The 10,407-nt window shown below is 43.5% G+C and overlaps 1 protein-coding gene across 1 annotated transcript in view; it reads left to right on the top strand.

The window, feature by feature from the left end:
• The window catches only part of PRSS3 (serine protease 3), a 48,063-nt gene that overhangs the window by 12,407 nt on the left and 25,249 nt on the right, over positions 1-10,407 (top strand).

The following is a 10,407-nucleotide window of genomic DNA, read 5'->3' as shown; positions in this document are numbered from 1 at the left end:
TGCTAGACATTTTCAGGTAAGCCTCACAGGATCCCTCCAAGGTGGTATTAATGTCCCTGTTTTAGAAGGAGGAGTACTGAGATTCAGAGACATTAGAGAACTTGTCCAAGGTCTTACCAGTAAAAGTGGCAAAACTAGGATTGAACTTAGGTCTGACACTACATAGTTCATATTCTATTATGTGACTATATTCCTCCTTAAAGGAAAATTTAGGAATTCGGTTTCCTTTAGGAAGATGTAGGAAATAGAATGTACTGAAACTAAGATAACAGTTGACTTAAGTCTTTTCTAACTCAGCCTTCCTCAGGCCCATGTGTGAGCTGGTTTCTATCCTTTCCCTGAGACTCTTGGGCACACAGGACCATAATGTCTATTTGATTTTACTTTTAAGAATATTCTTTTGGTCAGTCGCAGTCTAACAAAATTTTAAGATTTAATGCATTCTATCCATGCAAGAGAATTACATGTGGTTTTGCTTGCTAAAGAAGGTGGAAATGATATAGGGTAAAGAGAGTAAGTGACATTATCTAGTTCACTCCCACCATATGGACGATTGGCTGCAACTGCCTCTCAGCCTTTGCATGTGTTATTTGCTCTGACTAGAACTCTGCCCACACTACCTGACTAATGCCTGTGTGTTTTTCCAGGAAGCTTTCATGACACTACCCTCTATAATCTTTCTCCTATTTCCTCCAGGCTGAATAAGAATCTTCCCTTTGTTTTCATTGTTATGAGTGTTGTCTGTATACTCTAGTAAAGTATTTTTATGTGAATCATTATAGTTTAATTAATCAGTCTTCTGATTCACAGTTTGAGCTGGTTATAGGCAAGGTCCTTCGTCCTTCTGTAAAGAGTTGATGAAATCTACTTTTAAGAGTAGAAGGATAGACAAGATGCCAAGACAATTCAATAGGGAAAAAGAATAGTCTTATTAACAAATGGCTGGGACACTTGGATATTCACATGTGAAAGAATAAAGTTGGATTCCTACCTCACACCATATACAAAAGTTAAGTCAAAATAGATCAGAGGTCAGGTGCAGTGGTTCACACCTGTAATCCCAGCACTTTGGGAAGCCAAGGCTGAATCACCTGAGGTTAGCAGTTCTAGACCAGCCTGGCCAACATGGTGAAACCTTGTCTCTATTAAAAATACAAAATTAGCCAGGTGTGGTGGCGCATGCCTGTAATCCCAGCTACTCAGGAGGCTGAGGCGGGAGAATCGCTTGAATGTAGGAGGCGAAGGTTGCAGTGAGCCGAGATTGCACCATTGCACTCCAGCCTGGGAGACGAGCAAAATTCAGTCTCAAAAAATAAATAAATAGATCAGAAACCTAAATATAAGAGCTAAAACTACAATTCTTAGAAGAAAACATAGAAGTGGTTTTTCTGACCTTTGGTTAAGCAGTGGTTTCTTGGATATAGCGTCAAAAGCACAAACAAAAGAAAAAAACAGATAAATTGGACTTCATCAAAATTACAAGCTTCTGTGCTTCAAGGACAGCATCAAGAAAAGACAACTCACAGAATGGGAGAAAATATTTGCAAATAATATATCTGATAAGAAACCTGTATCTAGAACAAAGAACTATTACAACTCAATAATAGACAAGTAATCCAATTAAAATGGGCAATATATTTGAGTAGGCATTTCTCCATGTGCCCAATAAGCACATGAAAAGATGCTCAACATCACTAATCATTAGGGAAACAAAGCAACAAAATACCACTTCATACCCACTAGAATGGCTAAATGAAAAAAGACATAACAAGTGTTGGCAAAGATGTGAAGAAACTGGAACTCTAATACATTGCTGGTGGGATTGTGAAAGGGTCTAGCCACTTTTGAAAAGTCTGACAGTTTCTCAAAATGTTAAACATAGAGTTACCATCTGACCAAGTATTCCACTCCTAGGTATACAGTCATCACCCTTTATCTGCAGGGGATATGTTCCAAGACCCCCAGTGGATGCTAAAACCGTGGATAGTTAGTGCCAAACCTTATATACACTATGTTTTTTCCTAGATGTATATACCTATGATAAAGCTTATATAAATTAGGTATAGTAAGAGATTAACAATAATAGTAGGACTATATTAGAACTATATGTGTACTAGAACAATTACAACAAGATACTGCTCACAATTTCATGGATGAAGATTCATTTTTACTGTAGATCTTAGCAACCTCAGCATACTATTTTTTTCTTTCGTTATTAAGAACTTTCATGTTTCCACTTTAACAAAACACTTGACAACTTCTCTTTGGCATATTCGAACTGCCAGCATCACTACTTTTTCATTTTGGAGCCATCAGGTAAAATAAGGGTTATGTGAACACAAGCACTGTGATACCATGACAGTCAACCTGATAATCCAGACAGCTTACTAAGTGACCAATGGTTATGCTGGAGAAAGCGATGATTCATATCCAGGGTGGGATGGCATGAAATTTCCTTATGCTACTCAGAATGGTGTGCAATTTAAAATTTCTAAATTATTTGTTTCTTGAAGTTTTGATTTAATGGTTTTGGACCACAGTTGACTGCAGGTAACTGAAACTGCAGAAAGCAAATCCATGGATAAGGGGAGACTACTGCATATCCAAGAGAAATGAAAACATCTATACACACAAAAACATGCGGTTGTTCACAGCATCATTATTCATAACAATTCAAACGTCCATCTACTAACAAGTGAATAAATAAAATGTGACACACCCACACAATGGAATATTATTTGGCCATAAAAAGGAATGAAGTAGCCGGGCATGGTGGCCCACACCTGTAATCCCAGCACTTTGGGGGCCAAGGCAGGCAGATCACGAGGTCACCAGTTCGAGATCAGCCTGGCCAATATGGTGAAACCCCATCTCTACTATAAATATAAAAATTAACCAGGCATACTGGTGAGGGCTTGTAATCCCAACTACTCGGGAGGCTGAGGCAGGAGAATCGCTTGAACCCGGGAGGTAGAGGTTGCAGTGAGCTGAGACCACGCCTTGCACTCTAGCCTGGGCAACAGAGCCAGATTCCGTCTCAAAAAAAAAAAAAAAAAAAAAAAAAGGAGCCGGGGGCGGTGGCTCACGCCTGTAATCCCAGCACTTTGGGAGGCCGAGGTGGGTGGATCACAAGGTCAGGAAATCAAGACCATCCTGGCTAACACGGTGAAACCCCGTTTCTACTAAAAATACAAAAAATTAGCCGGGCATGGTGGCAGGCGCCTGTAGTCCCAGCTACTCGGGAGGCTGAGGCAGGAGAATGGCGTGAACCGGGGAGGTGGAGCTTGCAGTGAGCAGAGATCGCACCACTGCACTCCAGCCTGGGCGACAGAGCAAGACTCTGTCTCAAATAAATAAATAAATAAATAAATAAATAAATAAAGGAATGAAGTGCTGATACATGCTATACCATGAATGAATCTTGAAAACATTATGCTGAGGGAAAGAGGCTGCATCTTGTATGATTTAATTTATATAAACTGTCTAAATTAGGCAAATCCACAGAGACGGAAAGTGTATTACTGATTGCCAGGGGCTGGGGGTGCTGGCGGGAAATGGGAATGACTATCAATGTGTTTGGGATTTCTTTGGGGGTTGGTAAAAGCATTTTAAAATTGAATAATTGTAATTTTATATAAAATTAGATAGCAATAATGGTTGCACAACTGTTAGTAAACCAAAAAATACCAAATTAAACACCTTAAAAGGATAAATTTTATGGTATGTAAATTATATGTTTTTTTTTTTTTTAAGTAGAAGAGTAATGGCAAGAAAGTACGGAGAACCATCTTAGGGTGACTTTCAGAGCCATCAGGAAAAACTGTCACAGAAATAAAAAGTAAAAAAACTTAGTAAAGTTGTTGAAATAGTTGTAGCTTGTTATACACCTCAGAGTTATTTTTCATAGTGATTTAGTAATTAAATCTATAAAAGGAAATGTGTTAATTGGGCAGGCCTGGTGGCTCACACCTGTAATCCCAGCAATTTGGGAGGCCGAGGCAGGCAGATCACCTGAGGTCAGGAGTTCGAGACCAGCCTGGCCCGACAGAGGGAGACTCTGTCTCAAAAAATAAACAGAAAAAGTAAAAAATAAAGGGAAATGTAAGTGTGAATTGATGAATGGATAAATAACATATGGCGTTATGGGCAGAATTTTGTGTCCCCCACCTCCAAGTGTATGTGATGAAGTCCTCACCTCCAGTGCCTCAGAATATGCCTGTGTTTGGAGACAGGGTCTTTAAAGAAGTAATCAAGTTAAAATGAGGTCATTAGGACAGTAATCCAATATGACCGGTATCCTTTAAGAGGAACTTTAGGGCCGGGCGCGGTGACTCACACCCGTAATCCCAGCACTTTGGGAGGCCGAGGCGGGTGGATCACCTGAGCTCAGGAGTTCCAGACCAGCCTGGCCAACATGGTGAAACCCCGTCTCTACTAAAAATACAAAAAATTAGCCAGGCGTGGTTGCAGACACCTGTAATCCCAGCTACTCAGGAGGCTGAGGCAGGAGAATCACTTGAACCCAGGAGGCGGAGGTTGCAGTGAGCCAAGATTGTGCCACTGCACTCCAGCCTGGGCAACAAGAGCGAACCTCTGTCTGAAAAAAAAGGAACTTTAGACACAGACACACACAGAAAGAAGACCATCTGAAGACACAGGGTGAAGGCGGTCACCTGCAAGCCCAGGAGAGAGGCCTCAGAAGAAACCCATTCTGCCAACGCGTTGGTCTCGGACTTCTAGCTTCCAGAACTGTTAGAAGATAAATGGCCGTGGTTTAAGTCCCCCAGTCTGTGGGCCTTTGTTACAGCAGCCCTGGCAACCAGTACAGATTTGGGTACCAAGAAATAGGGTGCTGGTGAGCAGACGTGGCTTTGGAACTAAACAGTGAGTAAGGGCTGGAAGAGTTTGGAGGTGCATGTTGGAAAAGGCCTAAATTGCCTTAAAGAGACTGTTGATAGAAATGTGGACATTAGCTGGGCGCTGTGGCTCACACCTGTAATCCCAGCACTTTGGGAGGCTGAGCGGGTGGATAACTTGAGGTCAGGAGTTCAAGACCAGCCTGGCCAACATGGTGAAACCCCGTCTCTACTAAAAATACAAAAATTAGCCAGGCGTGGTGGCGTGTGCCTGTAATCCCAGCTACTCAGGAGGCTGAGGCAGAAGAATTGCTTGAACCTGAGAGGCAGAGGTTGCAATGAGCTGAGATAGCATCACCGCAGCACTCAAGCCTGGGCAATAGAGCGAGACTCAAAGGAAAAAAAAAACAACAACAGAAATGTGGACATTGAAGGTGATTCCAGTGAGGACTGAGAAAGAAAGAACAGAGCTGTAGAGAAAGCACCTATCAGCCGGGCACTGTGGCTCACACCTGTAATCCCAGCACTTTGGGAGGCCAAGACAGGTGGATCACCTGAGGTCAGGAGTTTGAGACCAGCCTGGCCAACATGGTGAAACCCCATCTCTACTAAAATACAAAACTTAGCCAGGTGTGGTGGCATGCACCTGTAGTCCCAGCTACTCGGGGAGCTGAGGCAGGATAATTGCTTGAGCCCGGGGGGCAGAGGTTGCAGTGAGCCAAGATCATGCCACTGCACTCCAGCCTGGGTGACAGAGAGAGACTCCGTCTCCACAAAAAATAAAAATAAAAAAGAAAATGCGTCTATCATCTTAGAGAATACATGTATCATCAGGAACAGCATGTTGGTTGAAATATGAATGTTAAAGGTAATTCTGGTGAGAACTTGGACAGAAATGAGAACATGGTATTAGAAACTAGAAGAAAGATGGACCTTGTTATAAAGTGGCAAAGAAATTTGTTTAATTGGATTCTCATGTTTCATGGAAAGCAGAACTTATAAATGATGAACTTGGATATTTAGCTGAGGAGATTTCTAAGCAAAATACTGAAGGTGGCCTGATTTCTTCTTGCTGCTCATAGTAAAATATGAGAGGAGAGAGATAAATTAAAAAAGGAATTTTTAGAAAAAAAGGAACCAAAACTTTTGGAAAACTCTCAGTCTATCCATTCTACAAAAAATGAGAAAGCACATTCTGGAGAAAAGACCAAGAGTGTGGCTGAACCACCAGCTGAAAAGATGGCCAATGTGATGCATGGATACAGTCAACCAACTCAGCAAGTCGGGAACAGAGATGTGGTTTTCCCAGGAACATCTGTGGAGGGCCCTCTTGTCAAATGGCCTTGCCCCCTATGGATTGCATAGGAGGCCAACAAGGTTTTTGAGAATTTATACCAGCAGACATTGCCAGTTTGGACCAAAGGAGACAGAAATAGGAAGAAATGAAGGAAGATTCTCAGACTTCTGGAATTCTGCAGGACCAGCCAGTACAGCGATATGGCTATGATCATGAGTTATCCTTAAAGGAAAGAGAAGAATGACCCTGAAGCTAGTTCAGAGATCTGCCAGGTTGCTACTGCCACCTTGGGCCCAGGGCACACAGATTCAGGGGCAGGACTGGTGCCATTTCCTTGGTTTCAGCAGGCCAGGATGCCCCAGCCCAGGACAAAGGGGTGGGGCCACCATTTAGGGTAGAGGAATCAGGGTGATGGCCCTGGAAGGCAGGGCCACCCTGTGGACCCAGACAACAGAACACTGAGCCAAAAAGGATTATTCTCAAGCCTTGGAATTGGGCTGGGCGCGGTGGCTCATGCCTGTAATCCCAACACTTTGGGAAGCTGAGGCAGGTGGATCAGGAGTTGGAGACCAGACTGGGCAACATGGTGAAATCCTGTCTCTATTAAAAATACAAAAAATAGCCTTGCATGGTGGCTCATGCCTGTAATCCCAGCTACTTGGGAGGCTGAGGCAGGAGAATCACTTGAACCCAGGAGGCAGAGGTTGGAGTGAGCCAAGATCGCGCCACTGCACTCCAGCCTGGGCGACAAGGGTGAAACTCCGTCTCAAAAAAAAAAAAAAATTGAACGGAATTTGCCCTACCAGGTTCCAGGACAGGAGATCCATGACCACTTTCTTCTTTCCAATGTCCCACTTTTAAACTAGAAATGTCTATGCTCTGCCTGTCCTGTTTGGGAAGCAGATAATTTCTTGTCTGGTCATAAAGGTTCACAGCTGGAGAAGAATTTTGCCTCAGGATGAACCATACCTCACATCTCACCCATACCTGGTTTAGACGATACTTACGTGAGATTTTGGACTTACAGTTGATGCTGGTCTGGGTTAAGATTTTTGGCACTGTTGGGATGGGGATGAGTGTATTTTCCATATGAGAAGGACATGGATTTTCAGGGAGCAGAGGACAGGGTGTTATGGGCTGAGTGTGCTCTCTCCAAATTCAAATGTTGAAGTCTTATCTCCCAGTACCTCAGGATGTGACTCTTTTGAGATAAGATCTTTAAAGAAGTAATTAAATTAAAATGAGATCATTAGGGTGGGGCCCAAATGTAGTATGAGTAATGTCCTCATAAGAACACAGACACACACAAGAGGATGACCATGTGAGGACACTGAGAGAAGATGGCCATCTCCAAGCCAAGGAGAGAGGCCTCCAGAACTGAGAATGTAAATGATTGTTTAATCTGCCCAGTGTGTGGTACTGTGTTACCAGCCCTAGCAACCAGTATATGTGGTGTACCCACACAACGAAGTACCATTCAGCCATCAAAAGGACTCAGTGCTGATTCATGCTTACAACATGGAGAAACCTGGGAAATATCATGCCAACAGAAAAGGCCAGTCACAAAAGGCCACATATTATATAATTCAATTTATGAATTGAAAGGCAAACCTGTAGAAATATAAAATCGACTGGTGGCTGCCTGCTGGACACCCTGCAATGCACAGGACAGCCCCACAACCAAGACCCCTGTGGCCCAGAGTATCAGCAATGCCGAGGCTGTGAGATCCTGCTCTCACCCAGGCCTGCTTCCCAAAGCCCTTTAGTCCTGAAGAGAGAAGAGAACAGGCTGCCTTCTTTCTTTGTTATTGAAATCCCACTTACTCCCTCTTAGAGCATGCTCTTTTCCCTTTAAGACCAGCCCTGGCTGGTCTCTACCACATGTAGACGGGGCTGGGGAAGGAGAAGACTGGTGAGAGTGAGGGGTTTCTTTTCCTTTTTTTTGTTTTGTTTTGTTTTGTTTTGTTTTGTTTTGTTTTGTTGTGTTTTGAGATGGAGTCTTGCTCTGTCTCCCAGGCTGGAGTGCTGGAGTGCAGTGGCGCGATCTCAGCTCACTGCAACCTCTGCCTACTGGGTTCAAGAGATTCTCCTGCCTCAGCCTCCTGAGTAGCTGGGATTACAGGTGCCCACCAGCACGCCCGGCTGATTTTTGTATTTTTAGTAACAGACAGGGTTTCACTATGTTGGCCAGGCTGGTCTTGAACTCTTGACCTCAGGCAATCCGCCCGCCTCAGCCTCCCAAAGTGCTGGGATTACAGGCATGAGCCACTGCACTGGGTGTTTTTTTTTTTTTTTTTTTTTGAGACAGGGTCTCTTCTGTTGCCCAGGCTGGAGTGCAGTGACATAATCATGGCTCACTGCAGCCTCAACCTCCCGAGTAGCTGGGACTACAGGCACGCACCACCACACCCAGCTAATTTTTTTTCTTTTCTTTTTTTTTTTTTTTTTGGTAGAAATGGAGTTTCACCATGTTATCCAGGCTAGTTTCTTTCTTTCTTTTTTTTTTTTTTTTGAAACTAAATCTTGCTTTATCACCCAGGCTATAGTGCAGTGGCTCAATCTCAGCTCACCTCTGCCTCCTGGGTTCAAGCTATTCTTATGCCTCAGCCTCCCGATTAGCTGGGACTACAGGTGCCCGCCACCATGCCCAGCTCATTTTTGCATTTTTAGTAGAGATGGGGTTTCACCATGTTGGCCAGCCTGGTCTCGAATTCCTGACCTCAGGTGATCCACCCACCTCAGCCTCCCAATGTGCTGGGATTACAGGTGTGAGCCACCGCGCGCAGCCCCCAGGCTAGTCTTAAAGGGAGAAGAACATGCTCTAAGAGGGAGTTAAGTGGGATTTAAATAACAGAAAGAAGGCAGCCTGCTGTCTTCTCCCTTCAGGACTTAAAGGGCTTTGGGAAGCAGGCCTGGGTGAGAGCAGGATCTCACAGGCTCGACATTGCTGATACTCTGGGCCACAAGAGTCTTGGCTGTGGGGCCATCCTGTGCTTTGGAGGATGTTCAGCAGTGTCCCTGGTCTCCACTCAGAGAAGCCAGAGTGCCACCACCAGTCCCCATTGTGAGCCATTGGACTCAAGAATGACCTAATGGCTTAACCTTGTACTGTGACAGAGCCTGAGTTGCCTGAATTTTAATGATACAAAGAATTTTAATTATACTAATTTTATTTTATTTTAATTTTTTTGTGAGACGGAGTTTCGCTCTTGTCGCTGTTCTTGCTTGTCTCACCAACATCTCATGAAAAACCTTCTAGGACAGCTGGCATACCTCCAATTCATTCTTTTTAATGGTTATATGGCATCTCATAGTAAAGATAAAATATAATTTATTCATTCAAACACGTGGTTGGAACTTGAGTAGAGGCCCAAGCTCTCTGGGGTATTTGGGATCTATATATTTTGTGTCTGCCGCCACAAACTGGGAGACATTGCTTTAACTCTCCACCTGTGGGAGCAACGTAACGTTAGAGAGTGCTGGTTGCCAAGCCTAGGCACTCGAGGAGAAAAACAAAATTCACCTTCCCCCTTTTTCTGATCCTTCCATTCATCTGGACATCTCTTCTTTCACCATTTCCTGCTTTCCCCCCTCTAAAATAAGGGAAAATTACTGCTTTATTTTTTTAAAGCACCATATCAAGTTTTACTTTTAACTACAGCCAAATGGCATCAACCATAATTTCTCCTTTCCTTGGCACCATTTCCTCTCTCTTCTTCTGTGCCTCTGCTTCCCTCTGGTTTCCTTGCTCCTCATTCTCCCTTACTCTTGCCTCCATTTTCTCCTTCTGACTCTTTCTATCTTATCTTCTATATAACTTATCTCAAATGAGAGAGAGAGAGAGAAGGAAGGAGAGAGGGAGGGAGGGAAGGATCCAATGATCTCCCTAGATATGAAATAAAAAGGAACAGTTGCCCAAACCTCCAGTCTTCTTGGTTGCCAGCTTGGTTGCTATTTTTAATACTAGGCCATAGCGGCAGATCAGCCAGGGATTTAATAGGGAGATTCTAGAAATGAGAGTCATGGAAGTGTTGAGATGAGGTCTTCACACATCCCTGGCCGACTGAAAAAGCTATGCATCTATGGGGAAGACCTGAGACAGCACAGCAGAAAGTGAAAGGCAAAGTTACTACTTGTCCAAAACATTCAATCCTCCCCTCACACTCCTGTCATATCTCATGTGAAATTAAAAAAAGAGGAAATATATTGAAATAAGAAAGTTGGGGAATTTGCCTTTGTGAAAGCACTTATTTT

The sequence above is a fragment of the Gorilla gorilla genome, chromosome 13, assembly GCF_029281585.2.
Source record: "Gorilla gorilla gorilla isolate KB3781 chromosome 13, NHGRI_mGorGor1-v2.1_pri, whole genome shotgun sequence".
In the NCBI taxonomy this organism is placed as follows: domain Eukaryota; kingdom Metazoa; phylum Chordata; class Mammalia; order Primates; family Hominidae; genus Gorilla; species Gorilla gorilla.
This window is presented reverse-complemented; position numbering and strand designations above follow the sequence as displayed.